Consider the following 26,610-nt stretch of genomic DNA (forward strand, 5'->3'; position numbering starts at 1 on the left):
AATCAGACTCAGGCCATGGGGAGAGTTTCAGCTGCAGAAACTGCTGCTTTACCACTCTGTGCCACACGAGGCTCTAATAACTAATAAGGTATTCAAAAATAGAAGAAATGGAGGGGAATTGGAGCTGCTAATCGCCCTTTCAATTTCCCAGAATGAATTGCTCTGGGGCATTGTGGGAAATCAAAACAGTGGCTAGATCCAGCTATTCAGCTCTGCTTCCACATCCAGGTAAGCCTGCCAAGACCTTTCCAGGGAACACTTTGCCCAATCCTCAACTAGAGCTTCAGATTAAGTAAAAATATCACATTTTCCATCACCAAATATTTCACCCAATCAGAACACTGAAATAGCCAGATAATATACAAGGTAATTTCCAGACAACATACAAAAAGAAAGATCTTTCCAAAAAACCCACACAAAATATGTCAGTGAAGACCTTTGTCTGACCACACTATGGTTTACTACTACCTCATTGAAGAAAATGTTTTTCTTGGCACTGGTAATAACTAGTGGACAGATGACTGGAGTGGAAATGAATACATGACCAGGCAAGTTGATTGCTACTGGTTGGAGCCACATTTATATTTTGTTCAATTGTGCTGCTGCTTCCATCCCATGGCAACCCCTCCAGCCCCTAGAAAATGCAACACTGAGGGTCAGGAGACCCTGCAGAATGGTGAGAGCTGTGATGTGTGTGGGTATCCCCAAAAATTGGATGGAGGGGTTTCCTTGTGGAAGGCAGATCCTGGAAACAACACTACCTTTGTAGAAGAACAATAGCTTTGGCTATTGGGCAGTATATAAATGCAATAAATAAATAAATAAATAAATAAATAAATAAATAAATAAATGTGGGTAAGCAGTGTTTCAGAAAAAAAATGCACCCCATTATTAGAAATCCTCTTAGAAAAGTTTCTGAAGAGTCCCATGCTCCCCAGAACGCAATGTGAAAATGATAGCCACAGCATACCTTCTGCATGATGAATATATGTCAAGGATATTTAGCAGTTGCTACTAACATAGAGAACAGCTTTGTTGGGTGAATGGCTGTTCTGCTATCCTGCTCATCTACATGAAATGGTTTTTTTGCTGCATTCCTCAATAATCAGGATGTCAAAGGGCGCTATTTTATCTTCCCTTTGCCCCACAGGTAGAGGTGGCATGCACTACTTGCATTCAAGCACGTTTCCTTTCTTCATCCCATTTTACTATATGGGAGGAGTTGCACAAACCAGCTCCCTATCTACAGATTTCACCTGAGAACTTGACAATGTAAGTCAAGAAAATAACACAACACTACCGTCTTTCATTTTAGCTAATTTTTCCAAGTTAATCACACCTGGGGTAGTATGCAATGTTAGTCCTATGTAGAATAGACTAGTAGAAATGAATGGAATTCAAGTTAGTTTTGACTAAGTTCATTCTCATTCATTTCAATGGGTCTACATTAAATAGGATTGACATTGGATACAACCCTGGGTTCTGATTCCCACTCAGCAATGACACTCACTAGGTAATTCTCCCTGACAGCTTAACCTACTTCATAGAGTTGTGGGCTGGGGGATACATTGGGATATCTCAGGAGCCCAGGATGGTTATATGAGCCCTCTCCTTTTTATCCCCACAATAGCCCAGTGAGGTAGGCTAGGCTGAGAAATAGTGCCTGGTCCAAGATCATCTAATGAGCTTCATGGCTGAGCAGGAAACTGAAGTTTCACTTTCCCAATCCAAATTGAAGGCTAAGCACTGCCACTTACTGTAGTCTGTATGCATTCCCATGTACCTCCGAGCTCCTGGGATGCATAGGCTATAGCTAGACGGGGCTTTATCCCGGGACGAACCCTGGGATTGTCCCTGTGCGTCCACATGATGCACAGGGGATCCCGGGATCAGGGAGAGATGATCCCTCCCTTGCCCCGGGATCTCGCCCTACACTTTGGCCCCAGTTTTTCCGTGGACCCAGGCTGAGCCCGAGACAACAGAATGTGTGGGTGGGTGCTGCAGGTTGACCTGGCTCCGCACAATTCCTTGTCTAGAGCTGGGAGCTGCGCATGGGGTGCAGCACTCCTCAGGAGTGCTGCGCCCATTGGGGGTAGGGTGGAGGGAGTGGGGAAAGTAATTTTTTTTAAAAAACAGCAACTTACCTTTTGCGCACGACCATTTATGCGCTGCTGGTCCTTTAAGAAAAAAATGGCAGGCGCAACACCTCTCCTTCTGAGGTTGTCACGTGTAAACAGAGGAGGGATCTCACATTAAACACAACACAAGATCTTCCCTCCTCCGTCGTGGGATAACAGGTAGGTCTAGCTAAGGCCATAGTGGGAAAACAGCATAATAACTAAATAGATCATTCCCAGATGGATTTACAAGGGTGCTGAGTCATAAAAGCACTATATGCACATCTGTTAAAAAGGGCTGTCAGACTGTGCCTCTTCTCTGTGATCTTTTACTTGGGTTGTAAAGCTACATCAGTTCTAGAAGCGTAAGCCCGGTCATTGCAATAGGGATAGAACCAGCATGGTGTTTTGCAGCCTGGGCGGTCGAATCACAATCTACACTAAATGTCAACAAAGCTCTTTATCTTGTCCTCTTGGATTTTAGAAATACTGCACTAAACAGATTTTCCTTGGCATGGACACTAATGGACAATGGAATGAGAGGTTTTAGTCTGCACAAGACTCTACTTCACTCAGCATAAATATGTAGCCACTGTAATAATGTAGATTTGATCTCGGCATATAGCCATGTGAAGAATTCAAAGCAACAATAATGTGTGGCAGAATACCTCTGATCAACCATTTCTGGGGGGAGATTGTACATGCAATATCTACAATAACACATATTTCTGTATCCTGTGACCCTCTAACAGTCTTGCTTGGTTATGTAGAGGAACAGATACACCCCATTTATAGAGACATGGTTCAGAATCTCTTGATTGCTGCCAGGATTTTGGTTGCCAGAAACTGGAGGAGTAATGCTATCCCCACGCTAAAAGAATGGCTGTGCAAAGTCTGGGAAGTAGCAGAAATGACCAAGTTAACCAAATATGTTCGACTAAGGGCTTTGCTAGACCTACCGGGTGTTCCATCGTTGAGGAGCGGTGAAAGCGGCTTTTCCCGTTCAGCAGTGACGCCTCATCATCCACACCTGCCTTCGATTTGTGGCGGAAGTTTGCGCCGGTTGTGCTGCTGCCGCCGCGAGCACGGTTGCGCAGCCACACTGGCCTGATTGCTGCGGCTTTTTTTCCCGCTCGGCGCACGGTTTGCGCAAATCCGAAAGACCGCAAACTTGCGCAGCCGTCAGCGATGCCGCCGCCGGCCCCGGCAGTGGCGGCGGCAGTGCCAGTGCCAGCTGAAGTGCTGCTGGTGCTGTTGAGGGTCAACATTGGTGCGGTCACTTCCTGATGGGGGTCGTGGCGGGTGTAATATGACCCGAGGTCAATCGTCTGCATGGGTACTCTGTGCCTACATCTCCCATCATGCCTCTGAGGTCTCAGCGCCGATGACCGCCTCTGTGCTCTCTGCCCCATCCCAAGGAGCCAACCCACATCTGGCCGTAGCCATGGCAGCAGCCCACAAACAGCTCTGCCCTCTGCCAGCCTGGTACGCCCACCGCGAGGAGTCACCAACTCCCCATGAAGGCGCACTGTGGGATGCCCGGCTTTCCGAAAACTGACCCACGCAGAGGTTGCAGTAGAAAAAACAGGCGCACATGCCCCAGCAGCGCACCAGCCACTTTTCTGGTCCTCCGGTCCTGCGCAAATTATCACTGTGGAAATAAAAAAAAAAGCCGCTCCGCCACGCTGCCCCAGCTGGCGGACTGGGCGCAAATGGCGGAGGTGGCTTGACCGAAGCCGCTGGCCACTCCCCTTAGCACGCCTTTTCCTGACCAGTGCAGACTGCAGTGACCTCACATCCTCCCACACGTACTCCGAATTAGCGCGGGCCGCCAGGAAAAGGCGCCACTAGAACTCACTTTTTTAAAATCGGGAGAAAGAGGCTTCACCGCAGGATAACGATGGATCATCGTGAACGTCATCTGGAAGCCTCGACACGACTGCGGAAGATAACGCGCGCTACAGCCTCGTCTAGTAACGCCCTAAGAGACGGAAGTCTAAAAACTGCTCATTTTTCTAATGCTTGGCACCCTTTCATTGTTTATATGAGAGACAGATATAATTTAGACATCGATAGATATAACTGTTTCTCCCTGTTATAGGTCGTAGCTAGACCTAAGGTTTATCCCAGGATTGTCCTGGGGTCAAACCTGTTCATCTAAGTGCCACACAGGGCATCCAGCGCTCAGGCAGGGATGAACCCAGGATGATCCTGGGATAAACCTTAGGTCTAGCTATGGCCATAGTTTGACCATAGTGGGAAGCTACCTATAACCTCTGTAGTTTTAATATCTATTGATGTTAAATGCTATTGCGGCTTTTCTATTATTAATTTTGAAAGAAATCAATTCTCAATTTTTTCATTGCTCTTATTTAAAGATCTGCTATTGGATGTAAATAAACAATGTAAAGACTTTGATTTGTTTGCAATGAACTCCTACAGTCAAACTCTAGCAATACTCTAGTAGATGACTGTTCCAAGCTGTTGTGTTTCGTTTGGATTCTGGATATGAAACTTCTGATGTATAATTTAAGAATGCCAAAATGTATACATTAAAGTTAGTAATAATAAAAAACCTTAAAAAATGTATGGCAGAATAATCACAGACAATGAACCACTGGTACTGGGGAGCATATCCAGTGCAACCTTTGTTTCAAATTCATGGTAACCCTGTTCGTTATTTGTCAAATCAGGCCCTGTTTCTGTTATCATTTACTTGTGCAATACACAAATGTCTGTGCCTGTAAGCAGGAGCTTTACTGTGGTGGCTCTGAGACGGTAGAACAACCCCTCTCATCTACTGAGGAGCTATGAATCATTGCTTGCCTTGTCTCTGCTGTTGTATGCATCTTTGAGACACGCTGGACAAATGGAATATAAAATATTTTGAAATCAAGAAACGTAGTCCAAAATAGCTGAGTCATCTGACCTTACGAGGCAGGGGCATTGAAATTCTTTTAGCCCTAAGGGCTGAATTGCATTTGAGAAAAACTCTTTGGAACTGCGTTCCAGTGGTGGGCAAGGACAAAGGCAAAAGTTGCAGGGCTGAAAATAAAGGTCAAGAACCAAACTGTACATTTCATTCAGCATCCAAGGCTCTCCCTGGGTGCTTCCTCTAAGGAAGGCTTGGAGGGTGGCAACAAGAGCGAAGACCTTCTTAGCATAAAAACAGACAACATACAAAGACAACATACATTTAAAACAACTGTGAGCTCTCAGCCAGGCTTAAAGATATGTCTGAGGTCAATTAAAAAACTCAACATATGCTGTTAAATGCCTGGGAAAAGTCTTGACCTGTCGCTGAAAAAATAACAATGTTGGTGCCAGGTAGGCTTCGTCGGGAAGATCATTCCATAATTGAGGGACCACCACTAAGAAGGCTCTCTCCCTTGTTGCCGTCCTCGGAGCTTCCCTTGGAGTAGGCACCCGGTGGAGGACTTTAGATGTTGAGTGTAGTGTATGGGTAGGTTCATGCTGGGAGAGGCATTACGTCAGGTATTGTGATCTGGAGCCGTGTAAGGCTTTATAGGTTAGAAGAACCAGCACCTTGAATCAGGCTCAGAAACGTACAGGCAGCCAATGTAAGTGGGCCAGAGTTGGTCTTATATGTTCAAACTAGGGATGTGCTCCGCTTCTAATCGGACCGGCGAATTAGAAGCAGAGTGGGGGGCTTTGCCTGCCCTTAAGGCGGAGGCGAAGAGGATTGGGGGGCCAGCGGAGCGTGGCGAAGAGGATCGAGGTGAAGGCGGATCCTTCGCCTTGATCCGGAGCTCTGCCGGAAAAGTAAGTGGTGTTTACCGGGCCCTGCCGCTGTCGCTGTCGCCCATGTGGTGACAGCGGCAGGGCCCGGTAACCCCCCCTCCACTCCCTTACCTGCCTCCGTCCGTGGTCCGTCGCCATCTTCAATTGAGCCCGCGGTTCAACCAGGAAGTCTGGGCCGCTTGCGGAAGTCTGGTTGAACCGCGGGCTCAATTGAAGATGCCGACGGACCGCGGACGGAGGCAGGTAAGGCCCCCCTCTCCCTTGGTCCCTTACCGGGCTTTGCCGCCGTCGCCGCATGGGCGGCGAAGGCGGCAGGGCCTGGTAACCCACCCACCCCGCCCTCCTCTCCCTTACCTGCCTCCGTCCGCGGTCCGTCGGTGTCTTCAATTGAGCCCGCGGGGCTTCCTGGTTGAACTGCGGGCTCAATTGAAGACACCGACGGACCGCGGACGGAGGCAGGTAAGGCCCCCCTCCCCCTTGGTCCCTTACCGGGCTCTGCCGCTGTCGCTGCACGGGCGGCAACGGCAGCAGGGCCCGGTAAACCTCCCGCCCTCCTCTCCCGGCCTTACCTGGCACCACTCCCCTCCGCTGCGGAGCTCCGATTTGGAGCCGGAGCTCCACGGTGAAGAGGAGCGGAGTATGGGCGGCGCGGAGCGGAGCGGGCCGACCCAAAATTTTTGGATCGGCCCGTGGGGTGGAGTGCGGGGTCCGTGCACACCCCTAGTTCAAACCTCTTGGTCCTCATTATTAATCTGACTGCCACATTTTGCACAAGCTTCAGCTTCTGAACTGTCTTCAAAGGCAGCCCCACATAGAATGCATTGCAGTAATCTAACTTGGAGGTTACCAGAGTGAAGCCAGGTTATCCCTGTCCAAAAGGGGCCCCTTTCAAACATGCGCACGTGCGCAGAGTACTGGAAAGGTTGCTCTTTCCTTTCGCTGCTGTGGTGGTGGTGGTGGTGGTGGTGGTGGCAGGTAATCCAGATGGTAGGGGATCCCCCGAAACAAAACAGCCACCACCAGGTCCACCTCCACCAGCCTCCCCACACCCTTGAGGTGGATGCTTGCTGCTGCCATTGTTTTGGCAGCGGCAGCAGCAGGCTTTGCAAAGCACCAGCAGCTGCTGCCCTTCCAAGACAGTGTGGGAGCAGCTGGATCAGAATAAAGTCCCTGCTGCATTTTTGGTGAATGCATGCTGAGCGACCAATCTCTGTTTGTTGAGCCTCAGTTTACACAGAAGCCCCTGTTAGCGAGAACAGTTAGAGTGCTGCCCCCTGCCCTCTGCCCGGCTTTCAGCAACCAATCAGGGATCACCATCTCCCCCAGAACACCTCTGGCTCTATGCCAGAGTAAGGTGCCATGGTGGAAGGGATGTGGGAACCTCGCTTTCAAGTAAAAAGTCAGGGTAAGTCCCTGACATTTATAGCATGGCACTTCGTGTGAAAGCCCTGCGGTGGCTGCGAGTCAGTGGCTGCATGGTATAACCACCACAGTGCTGATTTGCAGCCACGCAGGCTTAGAAGACCTATAGGGCCCCTTCAGAAGACACCCTAAACCACAGCTTTAACCATGGTGTTTAAGCCAGAAAGCAAGGCCGTGTTCAGAAGACACCTTAAACCATTTATTTATTTATTACATTAATATACCGCCCCATAGCCGAAGCTTTTTTGCTTTATTCACCATGATGAAAGCTGTGGTTTAAGGTGTTTTCTGAACATGGCCTGGCTTTCTGGCTTAACCACCATGGTTAAAGCTGTGGTTTAAGGCGTCTTCTGAATGAGGCCAGTGAGAGCCCCCATTTTTAGTTGTCTAAATTGTTTTACATTTATCATGTTGTATTGTATGCTGTATTTTATTATCTTATGAACTGTTGCGAACTGTCATAGAGCATTGGCTCTATGACAGTGGTATAGGAATGATATAATTAATAATGCTGCTGCTGATGCTGGAGTCAGGACCCATGGAAGAAACTCAACCAGTGTTGCTCCTCCTGGAAAATGGCTCAAAGCTAATGTGGGTGGGTGGCGCTGCTGTCCAACATAACTCCGTGCTTCCCATGCTGCTGCTGCTGCTCCAAGTTTGCGGGAAAGAATGGCAACTCCCATGTCATCACCGTAATGGGTAATAACATATCAAACAAGCCAGGAATGTGTTCTCTGAGGCTACCGGCTTGTGCAATAGAAGTCACTCTGCACTGTTGCGAATAAGTAATGGAAGGCTGAATAAAATGTTGTTGTGGTTGTAACTGTAAAGACAAGATAATGTTGATTTGTTTCTGAGAGATCAGAGGTATATCATAACATTAAGGTCTTAGCTAGACCTAAGGTTTATCCCGGGATCATCCCAGGGTCATCCCTGTTCATGTAAATGACACACAGGATATCCCGGGAGCAGGCAGGGACGACCCTGGGACGATCCCGGGATAAACCTTAGGTCTAGCTAAGGCCTAAGAGAGAGCTTTTACACCTCCTTTAGGCAACCTATTTTAAAGTAATTAGAAGTACTAGCTGTACCTGGCGTAACATATTTTAACGGCTGTACCCGTCGTAGCATATCTTAAAGTTTATTAATTAAATATCATTGTGGGGGGGCGGGCTGCTTGGAGGCCGCTGATACAGCGCTATCTGGCAGACCTGGGGGGCAGGGAGGTTGGGGGAGGGGGAGCAGATGTCCCCCTCTTCCCAGGGTTCCTGTCAGCCTTGGGCCACCCGCCCAGCTCGCATGAGATTAGGCCGGGGCCGGGGCTTGCAGCAGGCGAGCGACCTCCTACCCAGCCACCAAGGGCCCCGGCCATGCCTTGCTCATGCGCCGGACCATGGCGCTGCCCACTTTGTGGTGGGGAGTGAAGAGGCAGAAAGGGGGGGTAGGATTACCTTGGAAAGCCCGGAGGAGTCGGGGAAGGGGTTTAGCAACCTGTATCAGCTGACATTACATGTTGTTACTGTTGCTTAGCAACCTGTATCAGCTAAAGCCTTTACAGAAACATACCTAAGCATTTTAGATATAGAGATACTACTGGGGAAAAAGGTGTTTTTCTCTTAAAATTCCCACAAGTCTTTCATCTGGGAGGAGCCCTCCAAAATCACCTTGAATTTGGGCTTAGATAAAATTGAGTGTAAGGGTAAAAATCCACAACTAACAGTCATGTGATACCTTTTTAAATTAGGAGCAACAACTGTAACAAAGTAGTGAGCAAGCTTTGGAGTTCTCCAGATCTCTTCTTCAGGCTAGGGGCTTCTTGAGATTAAGAGGAAATTGTATTTCCTTTTTGGGGCTTTTCTTCCTGCTTCTCTTGCGCAATCGTAATGGGCTGCATTACATGGCTGGAGAGGTCTATAACGGAAAACTTCCCCACCTCTCATTGCTCATAGCCCTGACTGGGAAAGTTCTTTCTAGTGGGTAGTGCAACTTCCCCTGTACATGGTAAGAAATCCCAATATTTCAGCAGAATCGGGATATCACAGTTGTTGTTTTTTAAAATAGAATTACTGGGCGAGACATACAGGAGGTTGCCAACATCATCAAATGCACCCACAAACTTCCATGAGTGACCAGTCATGAGCATGCCTTATTTTGCTTGTGTGAAGATGCCCAAGATGTTCAGTAAAACAGAAAGTAAAACAAAAGGAAAGGGGGAGAGAAAGAAAAGGCTGTTTCAGAACTTGATGGAAAAGCCCCCAAAGGCTATAGTATGAATCACTGTTACTGAATCACTGTTACCATTTCTTCTGAGCCCCAATAACTTTGGATGAAATTTGTCTTGCACATCCAAAGTTATTGGGGCTCAGAAGAAATGGTAACAGTGATTCAGTTCTATCTTTGGCACAAACAGGAATACAATGTCCATGAAGGCGTGTGTGGACCTCAAAAGCATTTTAAAGGATCCAGCCCTACTCTGCTTTTGCCTGTGTTTCATCACAACTGAAACGTTCTTAAAAGCATTAGAATTCACATGACAAATACATTATTGCTTGTATTCTTCTCAGAGAAGCCCTTAATAGGAGAGGGAGAGGGAGAGGGAGAGGGGGAGGGAGAGAGAGAGAGACCTGAGATTAAACCCAGTGTTGCACTAGCAGGCATTTGGATATTTGGTCAACTTTTGTTGCAGCCCATGTATAATTGCTAGGAAGTTGCATGTATTTCATATAAATCCAAGTCTGTATATTTTACAAAACTGAAAAATAAATTTTAAAAATTGTTGGATGCTCGCAGGTGTTGAGTTGGAAACCCCTGGATTAAAGTGTGAAAATGCATATTTGTTTTTTTTAATATACATTGAAAAGTCCACTTTTAAAAAAATAATGCATTTTTTAAAAACACGATTGCAAGTTTGAAAATGTGCAAACATTTTCCAAAAAAACCGAGCTTCTGTTCATGTTCGAATAATTTGTGAAATGAAATGAAATTCTCATATATTCGTCACTTAGGGCAGGGTTCTTTCAATGGTGGGCCTGTAGTTTTGGTTACTACAGCTCAGGGAGGCCTGAGAATCCACCTCATTAATGAAGTTCAGGCACAGAGTGGATTTTGTGTGTATACCTGTATGTGTCCCCCCGTCCCACCCAGAATTATAAACAGGAAAAGAATGTATTTGCCTTTACTGCTTTTAGCATTGTAGTTGCCCTATACTTGCCACATTTTGTATATCACCTGGGGTACCTTTTTAGCAGAAAGGCTATTGAGGGCGCAATCCTGTGCATATTTAGGCATAAAAAATACATGCAACTTCCAGCATCCCTTCAGCCAGCCATGGTGGCTGGGACATGCTGGGAATTATAGCAGTTCCTTCCGTCTCAACATGTAAGAGTTTCCACCCTAATACATTAAATAAATGAATAACTAAGCAAGATAGTCTGAACACAGACTAGATGTGGGGTGGGTTGCACAAACCCAGGATTCACTCCTGCACCTCATTTAGTGTACTTGCTGGGGAGGATTATAAACCAGCCCATTTAAAAATTGGATAGGTAACTTTGACGTAGCTCATTGTCTTTTTATTGGCTTTGTAAATGCCCCTGATATAAGGGGATAGGCAGGAAAAGGTATTTAAGTCCCAGGCTGTTGTGCTAGCATAACTGTGCCAGCGTGACAAGTTGCTATCCTTCCTTGTTATAACTTAATAAGGCAAAGACACGTTGTGAGGGAAGGTGCAACCGTGGAACATGTATACTTGCATATTCATCACACAGTTCCAGGCAACTGTAGAATTCCCAGATGCTAGCAGCCAGCTTGGAAGGAATGCCATACAAATTTGGCATCTGCAGCCTCAAGACAGAACAGTTCAACAGGGAAAACCCAGCCCAACCATTTTTTTTTAAAGGGCCGGCTGGGTAGAACATATTCTTTTGATTATTTGTTCATATTCCCCCTTTCTCTAGTGGTCTGTCTTACCACAATCAGTTTCTACTATTCATCAAGACTTACTTATATGGGACAGCAAAAGCATGTATTTGGGAGGCCAGGTACACTATTTTGGAGAGCTGGCAGTGGGCAGCCTTCTATTTGTCCAGTCCAAGACTGGTTTAAAGCCAAAGAATCGTAAGGGACTATAAACAGTGACCATATAGAAAGGAGGACAGGGCTCCTGTATCTTTAACAGTTGCATAGAAAAGGGAATTTCAGCAGATGTCATTTTTATTCATGTAGCACCCAGTGAAATTCCCTCTGCAGGAGCCCTACCCTCTTTTGTATCTGGTCGCTCTAGTATAGCTCCAGCATCCTTGCCTGTTGGCCATGTTGGCTGAGGCTTATGGGACTTGCAGTCCACAACATCTAGAGGGATCCACGTTAAGGAAGGCTGCATCAAGCTTAACAATGCCGCAGTCTTTGGCAAGGTTTTCTTTCCCCCTTGTGTGGGAAAAACATTGTTGCAGCAATCAGAGTAGCAACTGTGTATTTTACGAAGGCTTGTCCATCAACTTGAATTAAAAAGAAGCAATAGACTAGCTGGGCAGGCCATGGCAAGAGCAACACAAAATGTTTATATGTTCATAAATGGGCAAGATTGTTGTTAGAGAAGTTTTGAGAGAGTGGATTTGGGAAACATTTTAACATTTAGAGGCTTTCAGTCATAATTCCACAGATGACAGCTTTGCCCCAGTGGCTGCTCAGTCAAGCACAGATGCCAAATGTTGTATATACTTTCCTTATGGGAGCCTTAAATGGAATGTAGGCCTTTAAATCAGAAGGGTAGCTTTGAAGTTGAAAAGCTAAGATAAATTAATTGAAGGAAGGTTAATTGAAGGTTAATAGCCTCGAGTGGCGCAGAGTGGTAAGCGGCAGTTACTGCAGCCAAAACTCTCCCCACAACCTGAGTTTGATCCCAGTGGAAGCTGGTTCTCAGGCAGCCGGCTCAGGTCGACTCAGCCTTCCATCCTCCCGAGGTCGGTAAAATGAGTACCCAGGTAGCTGGGGGAAAGGTAACTGTGACTGGGGAAGGCAATGGCAAACCACCCCGCTACGAAGTCTGCCAAGAAAACGTCAGCGAAAGCAGGCGTCCCTCTAGGAGTCAGTAATGACTCAAGTGCTTTGCACGAGAGGTTCCTTTCCTTTTCCTTTTAATTGAAGGAAGGATAATTTCCCCTCTCCTTCTCTCCCTACACCCCCTACATCCTATGAAAAGCTTCTATAGAAGGTTGTGTTTCGAGGTCCTGAACAATGTGGGATTGGGGCAGTGCTGGCTCAAGGTGGGTTTTTTTTTGGGGGGGGGGAGCTTGGGCAAGACCCCCTCGATGATCTGGAATTAGGAGTGAGCAGTGAAGTGGCCTAGTTTGCCAACAATACCAAATTATTTAAGGCTGTTAAAACACAAAGGGATTGTGAAGAGTTCTAAAGGGACCTCTCCAAGCTGGGAGAGTGGGTGTCCGAATGGCAGATGTGGCTCAATGTAAGCAAGCGTAAGGTGATGCACATTGGGGCAAAAAAACCCAACCTCAAGTATAACCTAATGGGATCTGAGCTGGTGGTGACCGAACAAGAAAGAGATCTTGGGATTGCTCAATGAAAATGTCCACCCAGTGTGCACCCACTGTAAAGAAGGCAAACTCTATGTTAGGAATTATAAGAAAAGGAATTGAGAATAAAACGGCCAGTATGGTACTGCCCTTAAACAAATCTACGGTGCGACCACACTTAGAATACTGTGTACAGTTCTGGTTACCACACCTAAAAAAGGATATTATAGAGCTGGGGAAAGTGCAGAAAAGGGCAACTAAAATGATTAAGGGGCTGGAGCATCTCCCCTGTGAGGGAAGGTTAAAACAACTGGGATTGTTTAGCTTGGAAAAAAGGAGGCTAAGGGGAGACATGACAGAGGTTTACAAAATTATGCATGGTACGGAGAATGTGGATAGGGAGATATTTTTCTCCCTCTCTCAAAATGCTAGAACCCGGGGTCATCCCATGAAGCTGATTGGTGGGACAAATAAAAGGAAGTACTTCACACAACGCATAGTTAAATTATGGAACTCACTACCACAGGATGTAATGATGGCCAGCAATGGATGGCTTTAAAAGGGGGTTGGATAAATTCCTGGAGGCAAAGGCTATCAATGGCTACTGTGGCTACAATGGCCATATAGATTTCCCTGAAAGAAAGTCCTATTGAACGCACTGTAAATTACTGTTAATTTATCTTAGGTGCCAAGCCAAGGTGTATAATTGGAGCTGTATTTATTTATACCGGTAGGTCTATAATTTATTACTTGTAGTTAAGCCCACATTTATTCATGGTACAGAGACACTGATAAACTGAAGGTTGTTCCTTAACAAGCTTCCCCTGCCCTTTATGTGGGTAAGACTATTTTGCTCTGTAAGGTTATTTCGCTGTGTTAGAATTAGTTTTTGACAGAAGTGTGCTTCATCTAGGGAGACAAATAGAAATACTTAAATTATTTTTTGCGTCCATATGGGCAAAACAGTTTTATTTTTGGTTTTTAAAGCGATTTACCTCCTTTAAAGAACAAAGTGATTGGAATTGTTCAGAGGAAAAGTCCAGTATAGTTTATTTGTATCTGGAAGAGTGAGATTATTTGCTGTCTTTAAGCCACTGAAGAGGATCTTTGTGGTTGAAATGCATCTGGCAAACTGACATTTTTGTTCTCAGTTCAAATATTTTAGAGTACCAGGTTAGTCCCATAATGAACATTTCAGGTGTCTGCAAACAATATGCCAAGGAACATATCTGTACATTGAATTCTCTGGGACTGAATTTGGATTGATACTATATATTTGTGTGTGTATGTGTGTCATATTGAAAGGGTTTCATTTGTAGCTGTTTACCATGACTTTTATACATACCCTATTTCTTCGATTCTAAGACACACTTTTTCCCCCATATAAACATCTCTAAAAATGGGGTGCGTCTTAGAATCGCGGGCGTGTCTTAGGGGTTTTTTTTTTCTGTTGGTGGTACTGAAATTAGTGTGCGTCTTACAATCGATGGCGTCTTACAATCGAAGAAATACGGTAGTAGCTTATTGATTATCGGCTAGAGATTTTTGTGGAGGGGACAGGGAATGGGGAGTGATGCAACAGATTGGGTTAGCCTTCTGCAACCTGGTACCCTTCACATGTTTTGAACCTTAACTCCCATCATTCCTTACCATTGGACATGCTGATGGAAGTTGAAGTCCAAAATATCTGGAGGACACCAGGCTGGAGATAGCTAGTTTAAGCTCTGGATTTGTACCCGTAACCCAGAATCAAGAGATAAAGGACCTGGCACAGGGTTAGTTAGGGACACAACTTTATTAACTTCAAAAGTAACAGAGATCTACAACCAATCATATGGCTTTATGGGACACTATAATAATTCAGGGGCAACACATGTACATATCCCAGCATTATTTAGGGTAAGCCTCTGGCCTTGAGTTGGAGGTAGTACATCACCTACCTCATCTCTGTTAAGCCAAAACTTTTCAAATATTGAGAGAGACCTTCCTGAATCACTACCCTGCCTTCGGACCCACAACTCAAGGTGTGAGCATCAAGTTAGCCCTAAAGAGGTCCCTGCCCTGCTCCTGGGCCCCATCAGAGCAACACAAAGGGTGGGCAGTTGCTCCAGAGACTCCAGTCAGCCACTCTCTCATTCCAGCATTTGCCACAGTGGGAGAATGGGACTGGCGGGACTCTCTAGAGTTCCTGCTAGCATCGCCAAGTGAATGGCTATTCCGGAGAGCTCCACTAGCCCTGTTCTTCTACTGCAGCAAATGCCATGGCAGGAGAGCTGCCAACAGGGCTCTCTAGAGCACATGGTGGTGGTGGTGGTGAAGGAGGAGGAGAGGGGTGCAATTCGATGCTCCTCCCACTCTGCAGCCTGAGGTGGGGACTTCGCCCCAGCTCATGGGAGGGCCGTTCCTGATCATCTTAATGCCTCTGAACGTTCACCAAATAAACAGATATCTATTCCTTTTCTGCACAGCCCTAATTTGTCCAACCTGATACTTCTACTTATTATATGCCCGCTGGTACTAATATACTCCAGAGTACAGATCAGTACACCATTCTGGCCACACAATCCTAGTTGAACCATACGCCCTCCAACTCAGTTGACTCAGTTGGAGAGCATTGAGGCTGCTGCAAAAGATGGTCAATTAGGGTGGCATGGGCATATTTAGCCCTGCAGGCTCTGCCCTACAGAAGGCATTGGTAGCCATCTGCATGTTCCACCCTTATTTGGGGCCATATGCCCAAATTCTTCTTGGTTAGGTGGCAGGAGCAGTAAACTCAAGGAATGTCTTCTCCCATATGCAGGGCTGTCCCTATCATGAGGCAGACTGATACCACATCAGGTGGCAGAGCAGGAGGAGGGGCAGATGGCACCACTTCCCCCCACCCCTGCAAAGAGAGCTCACTACTGCCTCCAGCAGGTGCTATGGAGTGCCCCGCCAGCAGCTCTCTTGCTGTTGCATTTGCCGCAGCAAGAGAGCAGCTGGTGGCACTCTCTGCAGCAGCCACCCACCCTGTTTCCCTCACATCATGCACCCCTCTTCCCCTTAGCTTTGCCCGTGGGGCTCCAGACAGCAGGCCAAGCTCCCACAAAACCTTGTGAGAACCCCACCACCAGGAATGGGAACGCAGATGGAGGGTTAAAATTTTCCTTTCAGAAGAACTTTTGCTGGGCCATGAGAAGACTGAATAATTTCCTGCTCTTTGGTATTCCAGTTAGTCGCTATGGCTTCAGTCCTGAACAAATTGAATAAACCACAGTGAATACAGTGGGACTTCCATCCAAACAAAAATACACCGGATTGCACTGCATATCATAGGGCGACCATATGAAAAGGAGGACAGGGCTCCTGCATCTTTAACAGTTGTATAGAAAAGGGAATTTCAGCAGGTGTCATTTGGATGCAGGCAGCACCTGGTGAAATTCCCTTTTTATCGTAACTGTTAAAGCTGCAGGAGCTATACTGGAGTGACCAGATATAAAAGAGGGCAGGGCTGTCCTCCTTTTCATATGGTCACCCTAACATATCATTGAGTTGCCACTGTTGTTGCTATTTTAGCAGATTTGTTCTATTTAATTTGATTTTACTCTCTTTTATTTGTGTTCTAAATGCAGAATCTGCTTTGAGCATTTAGGGCTTTAAAATGGGATTTTTAAGCACACACACATCCACACACACTCATACTATTAAATCAATTTCTGGAGAATTCTTTACTATTGATAATATTGATCAACAAAATTTCTTTTCCTTTTAGAGTTAAATTTCTATAGCTGGATAATTCCAGACTAGAAACAAGAGAGCTCTTAGTTTTACACATTATTTCAGGACTTCCCTGCACAGACTGTCCAAATGCCCAGTATTAATTAGGAGTGTGCATGGACCCCCCGCTCCACTTCTCTTCCAGATCTGCGATTTGCAGATCGGGCCGCTTCGCTCCGCCCCCGCTCCACCTATGTCCGCTCCGCTGCGGAGCTCCGGATCCGGATCGGAGCGCCGTTTCCCCCATAGGCTTGCATTAAGCTAAAAAAGTATACAACTTTTTTTCTGTTAAAGTTAGAAACCTCAAGTTTGGCACCTGACACCTCATGGAGGTATACACACACACGCCAAGACTCAAGGCAATCCCATCATCCCCTGATTTTTGGGGAATTTATGAAAATCGGGCACCCCATTCACACCCTTTTGATAGCTCCGTCAATTTGCATGTTAAAAACCTCAAACCCACCACCATGACAGCTTATTCAGGGATACACATGCACGCCAAGACTCAAGGCAGTCCCGTCATCCCCTCATTTTTGGGGAATTTATGAAAATCGGGCACCCCATTCACACCCCTTTCCATAGCTCCGTCAATGTGCACGTTAAAAACCTCAAACTCACCACCATGATAACTTATCCAGGGATACACATGCGCGCCCAGACTCAAGGCAGTCCCATCATCCCCTGATTTTTGGGGAATTTATGAAAATCGGGCACCCCATTTGCAGACGTGGACTGTTCTCTGACATTTGGACAGATAAAAAAAGGGAAGTGGGCACACTCACAGATGCCATCTAGACCCACAATCATGCCAAGGTACAAGGCAATCCCATCATCCCCTGATTTTTGGCGGGGCTTAAACCTGCAGACAGCTCAATGGGGCCATTTCAAAGGAAATCCCAACATGCCATGAATTGGGGAGTAGAGATCAACCTAAATGAATCTTCTTCCACACTTGAAAAATGGATTTGGAACTTCCAAAACTCTAAGTGAGCGCAGGAAGGACTTCTCCCCTGAGTCAAAGCCAGACACAAACCATCCCTGCGAGGCAGGCAGGGGAGGAGGGAGGGAAGGCAGGCAGGCAGGCAGGCAGCAGACATTTCTGGGGGCATAAGGAAGTGAGCCAAGGATAAGCCAGTAATGCATATAAAATGGAATAAATAAATAAATAAATAAATAAACAAACAAAGGAGGGGTGGAATTAAAAGCAGCAATGTTGCTGAATAAACAACAAGAACTTTTTTAAAAAGGCTATATCTGTCTTTTACCAGTAATAAGGGTGGTGGTGGTGGACGTGCCCAGATGGGGAATCATTGGCCAATTTAACTGGTCCTGTCTAAGAACCAGTCTTTTAAGAAGCAAAGCTCTCACTTCAACTCATGATAGGCGTTGCTCCACCGGGTTACTCTCTTTGGACGGCTCTGATGGCCCTCCAAGTACAGGAGAGAGTGAGGGCACATCCACATGCCCTAGGGGAGCTCATCCCCTTGCACCACATCTTTTCAGTTGTTCCCCAAAGTTAGGGTGGGTAGCAGTGCTGTGTTTCTATCTCTTATTATTGGCTTAGTATATGATTTCAGGTTGTGTTTGTGCATTTGGTGGGGCTACTGTTTTAAAAAACACTGGGAAAAGTCTATTCAGACTAAGAAAGAGAAGTTCCCAAAATCTCAAGTTACCCGTTTTGCCTATCCCCTCCTCCAACTTTGGGATCATGTGGTCTTGACCGGGAGTTGACTCTGCCCCTCAGCAATCGAAAAGGTAATCTTTTTCCCGCCTTTACCCTACTTTTTAAAAAGTTCTAGCAAGCGAACCACAGCACGCAGAGAGCTGAGAGTAGGCTCAAAATGACCCCCAGCCATGACTCTCTAAGCACAAGAAGTTTCAGAAAGATAGCTACAAAAACAACACAGTTATCCCCTTTTCTTTTCCGCAATGCAATCCTATGGGCGAAATGTTTCAAAATGGCGATCGGATTGGTCCGCGGAAAGAGAAGCGCTCCAAAAATGGGTGCTTCTCTTCACCTTGCTTCTAGGGGTCCCCGGTCTGCTTCTACTCCGCCTCTGGGCAAGGCGGAGCAGGCCAATTCGCTTCTGCTTCTACGCTTCTAATCGGAGTGGAGCACATCCCTAGTATTAATCCATAAAACTGTTAGACTAACCTTCATAAGTAGACTTCTCCCAGTTGGGTTCTCCCCAGCTTTAAATAAATCAATGGAAGCCCTCTGGCTTCCTTCCAGCAGGGATCGTTCACTGTGACCTAAGAAGTAGTTTGTGTGCCTCCCTCATTCTTACTCAGTCCTTTGCTCCCAGCCACTATAACTCCTACCGAGTCCTGAGCATTTATGCACAGTTGGGGCCAATGGTCTCCTCTAGCTCTGGCTGACTCCATATTATCAACTGCTTCTTTATAAAACAGAGGTTGGTTGGCTGGCTGGCCAGTTGAGGGCTTCTCTCATGTAAAATGAGTTCACCCAGCTACAAAGCTCTCATTCCATAGCTTTAAGGCTGCAGTCCAAAACACACTGACTTTGTAGTAAGCCCCATTGAACACAGTGGGACTTACTTCCAAGTACCTTTCCATTAGCAGCATCAAGCTATTGGATTCCTAAACACACTTACGAAGGAGTACGTCCTATGCAACTCACTGCGGCTTAACTTTGGAGTAAACATCCATAGACTGCATGTAGGCTGTAAGTGGCCCATGTTACAAATGGCTGTTTAAAAAACAAACAAACCAAAGAAAATTAAAAAATAAGAATCATAAAGATAAAATTCAAACAACAAATATTTTGTATCTTGATTGTGAAGTTGTGCAGAAGTGAGAACTCACTTTTACTATGGCTATTAGTCCTGATGGCTATATGCTCCTTCTGGTATCAGAGGTAGTGTGCCTATGTACACCAGTTGCTGGGGTACATGGGTGGGAAGGTGCTGCTGCAATCCTGTCCTGTTTGTGAGTCCCTGGTCAATAGCTGGTTGGCTGCTGTGTGAACAGAATGCTGGACTAGATGGACCCTCGGTCTGATCCAGCAGGGCACTTCTTATGTTCTTATGTTCTTACATAAGAGAGCTTCAGCTATTGGGCAGTATGCATAGAAATGTAATAAACATTTATTTATTCATTTATTTATTACATTTCTATACCGCCCAATAGCTGGAGCTCTCTGGCTCTATTTATTTATTTATTATAAATAAATAAACTTGTGATATGGGATCCTTTTTATTTTGAAGCAATGTTCCATATTCCAAATTACAGCAGCCATCAAGAACATAGTAGACTGGATTTAGATGACTACTTTCCACACCTCATAACAGCTTTTGAATTTGCTTGGGTGTAACATCCATGTGGCACATGTAGGTTCGCTGAAGGACAAAATCTTGCAAAGGTCCCTTGGTCAGATTCATGTGGAGGAGCCATTTGTGTGAACTGGCACTTCCGTGTGGTTTGTCCATGTGGAGCAACCAAACTTCCCTGCTGGTAAGTGCCAGCTCCACCACAGGGGCTGTAGCTCAATGGTAGAGCACCTGTTCTGCATGCAGAAAATCCCAGGTTCGATCCCTGGCATCTCCTGTCTGAAACCTTGGAGAGCTGTTACCGGTCAGCACCAACATTTTACTAGGGCGACCATATGAAAAGGAGGACAGGGCTCCTGTATCTTTAACAGTTGCATAGAAAAGGGAATTTCAGCAGGTGTCATTTGTATATATGGAGAACCTGGTGAAATTCCCTCTTCATCACAACAGTTAAAGGTGCAGGAGCTATACTAGAGTGACCACATTTAAAAGCGGGCAGGGCACCTGTAGCTTTAACTGTTGTGAAGAAGAGGGAATTTCCCCAGGTTCCCCATATATACAAATGACACCTGCAGAAATTCCCTTTTCAATACAACTGTTAAAGATACAGGAGCCCTGTCCTCCTTTTCATATGGTCACCCTAAATTTTACTATACTTAGCAGTGTATAAATGCTACAAACCCTTTACATGGGGATAACCTCTAGCCTTAAGCGTCTGTTGATTTATTCTTAAATGAACATTATATTTTTTCTAATTTGCTCCGATTTCAAGATCTAACAAAGATGCACATCAGAGAGGAAATGAACATTGCATAGGAGCTTATTGTGACAACTGGGTCTTTCGATCACGTCCAGTAGAGGGAGCTCAAACATTAAGTTAAATTAACTGTTTTATTAATCAGCATTTCTTTTTAATTAAAGTTTCTGCTTTGGATGAAAAAAAGTTCACTTTGTGGAGATTAACTACCCTTTCTCAAACATGAATGGTTAAAAAAAAGCAACATGAATTTGAGGAATTATAAAATTCAAAATCACCCCCCAGACATCGTATCTCAGACTCTTCCCCTGATTTAATGCTCTCTCAAGGAAACATTTTAGAGTGCTCTTAGGAGAGCAGAAGTGGTTATTTCAAGATGTCTATACTCTCCATATAAAGATGCCCTGATAAATAAGGGCTCTGACCTTAAAGTCTGGGTTGGATATTTTTTTTGAAGGCGCATAAACTATGAGCACAGTGCAGGCAAGATAAATACTTTTTAAAAAGATCTTATATCTATCTACTCAGATGTAAACCCCATTGAATTCCATGTGACTTCCTCCCAGTTAAGTGTGTTTAGGATTGCAGCCACATTTAAAATACTTATATGTTACCCTTTAATAAATTTGGTTTCAGGGAGGATTGCAATGTTTAAAACATTAAAATACAAAATATGAGAAACCACATAGGAAAGAAACAACCAGGCAGATAAAAACAGAGCTGTGCAGAAGGCTTTTACTATTTAAAACACTTTGAAAGCATTTTGGGAGAATTTTGCCTGGTATCATAATTTTAAACTAGGTTGATTTCAATGGGAGAGTTAAACACATACGCTAATTTCTCCCATTGAATCCAATGGAACGTATTGAATAGATTGTGCCCTACACGTTTCAGGAATGTTGTAAGTAAGGAAGAAAAAACATGTGCCCCTTCCTTCATATATGGCTTTATTTTATACAACAAGGGCAAACACAGACCTTAGCTAGATGGAGCTTTATCCCAGGGCGAACCCTGGGATTGTTCCTGTGCATTCACATGACGCACAGGGGATCCTGGGATCAGGGAAGGATCATCCGTCCCTTGCCCTGGGATAGAGCCCTACACTTTGGGCCCGGTTTTTCTGCGGTCATGGGCTAAGCCTGAGACCGCAGAATGTGTGGCCCATTGCGACGGGTTGACCCGGATCCATGCGATTCCTTGCGCGGAGCTGTGAGCTGTGCACGGGGCTCAGTACTCCTCAGGAGCTCTGCGCCCATTGGGGGTAGAGTGGGGGAAGTCGGGAAATTAAATTATTTTTTTAAAACACTTACCTTTCATTGCTTGAGTGCTCGTGCTGCTTTAAAAATAAAATAAAAAATGGCGGGCGCGACGCTCCTCCTGAAGTCATCGCGCCTCATGTGTAAACGGAGGAGGGAACTCGCGTTAAACATAACGCGAGACCTTCGCTCCTTTGTCACGTGATAAAAGGTAGGTCTAGCTAAGGCCTAAGTCTTAAAACCTTACCTCTTTATGGGAATAAATAGTAAGTTTATATATGGATAAAATGGACAATAGCAGCAATAGTGCTGATATAGCAGTAGGTAGGAAAACGCCACAGCTGAAAGTTTCCAAGTCATTTTTTTAACACGCTTCTACTGGAAGAATTCAGAGTACGATGGGCCAGATCTGCACGAAGCAGGATATAACACCATGAAAGTGGTTTGAAAATGGTATATGGAATGTGTCATGGACCCCAACAGTTGTCAGTGCACCTCAATACCATTATAAAGCAGTACTGTAGATCCTGCCCTTCTCTGGTCAAGTTTTATTCTTAAACCACCAACATTTGCTACACTAGTTTTGACTTAAACTATTATAGTACGTATATGAAGTCCACTGACAATGCTCATTTATGAGATTAGCATTTGCATTACTTGGACAGAAAATAATAATATTTTTATTACCATCTGATTTTCAACAAAGCTTTTCTCTGTTAAATTAGCAACATGGCATTATTCCTGCTACCATTTATTTCCTGAAGTGAGTGTAAAATGATGTCTGCCTGAAAGGAAGTCTTAATTAAAAGCTAGCATGCTATAATATAGTGCTTCCTACAGTACATGAGTTAGACCAGCCAATGCTTGAAATAACGTGTAAAGAAAAGATGAGAAATCCACATTATATGAACATCAAGCTTCTGCTTAAAATTAAAATCTTATGACACAAAGAACACATGATCTTTCCATTTTCCTGAATGCTGATATAGCATATTTTCAACACATTATCAACAAACCAGCGATTCCACCCCCCCATGACTTTAATATTTCTGAAATGGTTGCACATCATATTTATTTATTTATTGCATTTATATACCGCTCCATAGCTGAAACTCTCTGGGCGGTTTACATCATATGCGCTATTGGCAGGGCTGGGCAAAGCTGGTAACAGGCCCGGGCCAGATAGGAAATGTACTGTAGGCCCCATTTCAAACTGCTCATTAAGTATTTTTAATCAGTTCTAAATACATATGAACTAGAACGATTTATTTTTAAAAAGGTAACGGCAAGCACTTTTATTCAAGATGTATATAAGACATCACTTCTTCATATTCAGAAATGCTTTACGTGCTTTTCTTTGAGCAAATTCATCATCAACAACAGAAAAATCAAGCAACTTTGCCCAGGGGAACTCGGAGTAGGCCCCCTCAGAATCATAGGCCCATGCCAACTGCCCCCCCTGCCCAGCCCTGACTATTGGTTTAATTGCATATCATTCCCCATTGTAAATCACACTCTTTCTAAAAGTCAGACAATTAAGCCATCTCACCCAACCCACCCAAAGCTGTAGCCAGGTCTGACCTGAATATGAGGCATTTAAACAGGCGTCATTAAAGGGTAACACTATGGTCCAAAGAGCAGATGGGGTTATTCATCAGCATGGGACACATACAAGTGGGGAATCACAGGATATCTAGTGTGGATATCAATTGGAAAACTTTTTTCTTGCTGGCCAGTTAACCAGCTCCATCATTCCTTGTATATAAAAAGGAGATACTGTAAGTGTAATAGTTCCCATTGTTGAAGTCATTGAACATAATAAAAGCATTGTTGGATCAGACCAAGGGTCCATCTAGCCCTGCAGTTTGCTCACACAGTGGTCAGCTAGCTACCAGTGAGAAACCCACAAGTAAAACATAAGTTTAATAGCACCTCCCCACACTCTGATGTTCCCCAGCAATTAGTATAGGCACACAGCCTCTGATACTGGAGGTAGTATATGACTGGTAGCCATTGATAGCATTCTCCTCCAGGAATTTGAAGAATTCCTTTTTAAAGCCCTCCAAACTGGTGGCCATCACTATATCTTGGGGTAGCAGATTCCATAGTTTAACTGTGCACTTCATTTTATCTATCCTGAATCTCACACCAATCAGCTTCCTGGGATGACCCTTTGGTTCTGGTATTATGAGAGAGGTAGAAAAATGTTGCCCCATTCACTTTTCTCCACACCATGCATCTTCCCTTACTCACCCTTTTTCTGAGCTAAACAGTCCCAAATGTTGTAAACTTTCCTCAAAGGGGCATTGCTCCGGTCCCTTGATAATTTTTGTTGTCCTTTTCCCAACTCTACAACATTCTTTTTTAGGTACAGTGAGTAGAACTGTACACAGCATTCCACTTGTGGTCACAAAACAGTTTTTTATGAGGGCAGTTTTATTCTCAATTCCTTTTCTAATTATGTCTAACATGGAATTTGCCCTTTTCACAGCAGCTGCACACTGGATCGTCCTTTTCATTGAGCTGTCCACCACAATGCCATGAAATTACATTTCATTTATACAACAGTTTGCTTAGGGCAACTATGTGGATGACAAAAGCACATAGATAAAAATTAAGTACTTATAGATCAGGCGATATATGATTATTCGTATGATTTGCCCTGCCTTTTCAAAAGCGATCAAGATCATCTCGAGAGTCTACCATTTGCCTTCCACAGCAGCCAGCACACTCGAAGCCATTGGAAACTCCCAAAGAGAGAATGACTGTGTTGACTTGCACCGTTTGTCTCCAACATCTGACTCAGTGGTAACACTGCTCCTGAATGTGGAGGCTAGATTTAGCTGTCATTTGGGCGGCCCCTTGCTCATTGCTCATTCCCCAAAGGAGGAAATGCATCACCTAAACAGAGGAAAGGTTTGCATAATATTTGTATGTGCTTATTTATATTGTAGATGCAAATTTAGACATGATTACGATAAGTCTCATCATAGTGGGGAAGACCATGACCAGGGCCACAGCTAGACCTAAGGTTTATCCAGGGATCATCCAAGGTTCGCCCCTGCCTGAGCACTGGATCCCTTTGTGTGTCACCTCTAGGATGAACAGGTTTGACCCCTGGATGATCCAGGGATAAACCTTAGGTCTAGCTATGGCTAAGGTGTCCTGTGTGCCTGTTGACTAGGCGCTAGAGAACTTGTTCTCTTTTCTTATGGTTCTGGACAGCCTTTCAGATAGAGGATGTCTTCAAATAGAGGACTATCCTCTGTAAAGCAGGACACATGTTCTGCTCAGATGCCATGGCTAGGCCTATCCTGCATACCGTGGTTGTGCTTTCCATTTCAAATTCATCTGAGTTTTAGATTTACCAGATGAATGCTGCTTTTCAAATATTGCGTTAATAAGAAAACCCACAAAAAACACGCACACACAAGCAAGCCACCACCAGCACTCTGAAATAATTAAGATCATCCTTGCATTCAGAACAAGCCAAGTCAAGGAAGGAGGGGGTGAAAACACATTCGCCAAGGTCACTTTAACCATCTAGCCATTTGAGGATAAGAAGTTATGCCAAGGGAAGGAAATATGTGAAGCCGTGCACAAAAGAAAGCTGCAAGATGCCAAATTCCCCCGGCTACCCTTCAAAGGGCAGTGAAATGATACCTTGATTTATCTGCAAGAAAAAGCTTTGAAGTCCCAAACCCAGATAGAGAAAGGCAAAGAAGTATTTAGACATAGCTGATAGAAATTTGCTCTGTTTTGGAGCTCTGTCGGGCTCCACCAGAGAGAAGAGGGTCCAGGGTGTTAATTATTAAGGAAAATAAATCATATTTGTCCTAATTGTGAAATTGCTGCTTGTTCTGTTGAAGTGACTTTCTTTATGATTACTTTTAACTCCTAGACGCTGTCCTGATTTGTAGCTATGGCTGATAAATTACAAGGTTAACTCTAGCTCTAGCTCGGGATTTGTCTTTTTTGAAGCAAGCAGGAGGGTCTGTTTTCAAATCTTCCACCTGAGAAAGGTATCTGGATCTAGCAAGAAGGCCATCTTGGCTTGCATTTGCCTAGGGGTGTCCTGCACTTGTGCCTTTAACTCAACAGGTAGATATGCAGAAATTAAGTTGGTGAAGCTGTCTCCATCCTTTTATTTCTCTGTCAGCAAGATGTAGAAAGAAAAAGAAAGGTTATGCACAGCGCTTGCTTCTGGTTTGCATTTTAACACCAGCACAAGGGATGACACAAGCATAATGCAAAATGAGGGAGATACAATGTTAGTCCTACATCACATAGCATTAAAATGAATGACACTTACGTTAGCTGGGTCTGACTAAAGTCCCATTCATTTTAATGGGTCTACTCTACTTAGGACTAACATTGGATACTATCCACTGTACCCCCAAATGTCTATGTTTCTTAAGTGTTGGTCGCTCTGCACATTCAACATTGGAAACCAGACATATCACCACCATTCATCTCCTAGTACTGCCCCCTTGTCATTTCTTAATAGCAAAACCCTATGCATATCTATTCAGAAGTAAGTCCCATTAAATTCAAAGGGGCTTGTCTCCCAGGTAAGTGTATAGGATGGCAGCCTAAGGCCTAATCTACACCAAGCAGGATGTAGCACTATGAAAGCAATATGAAAGCGGTATATAAGAGGCAGGAGCCACACTACTGCTTTATAGCAATATCAAAGTGCACTGACAACTGTTGGGG

The sequence above is a fragment of the Elgaria multicarinata genome, chromosome 1 (assembly GCF_023053635.1).
Source record: "Elgaria multicarinata webbii isolate HBS135686 ecotype San Diego chromosome 1, rElgMul1.1.pri, whole genome shotgun sequence".
NCBI lineage: Eukaryota > Metazoa > Chordata > Lepidosauria > Squamata > Anguidae > Elgaria > Elgaria multicarinata.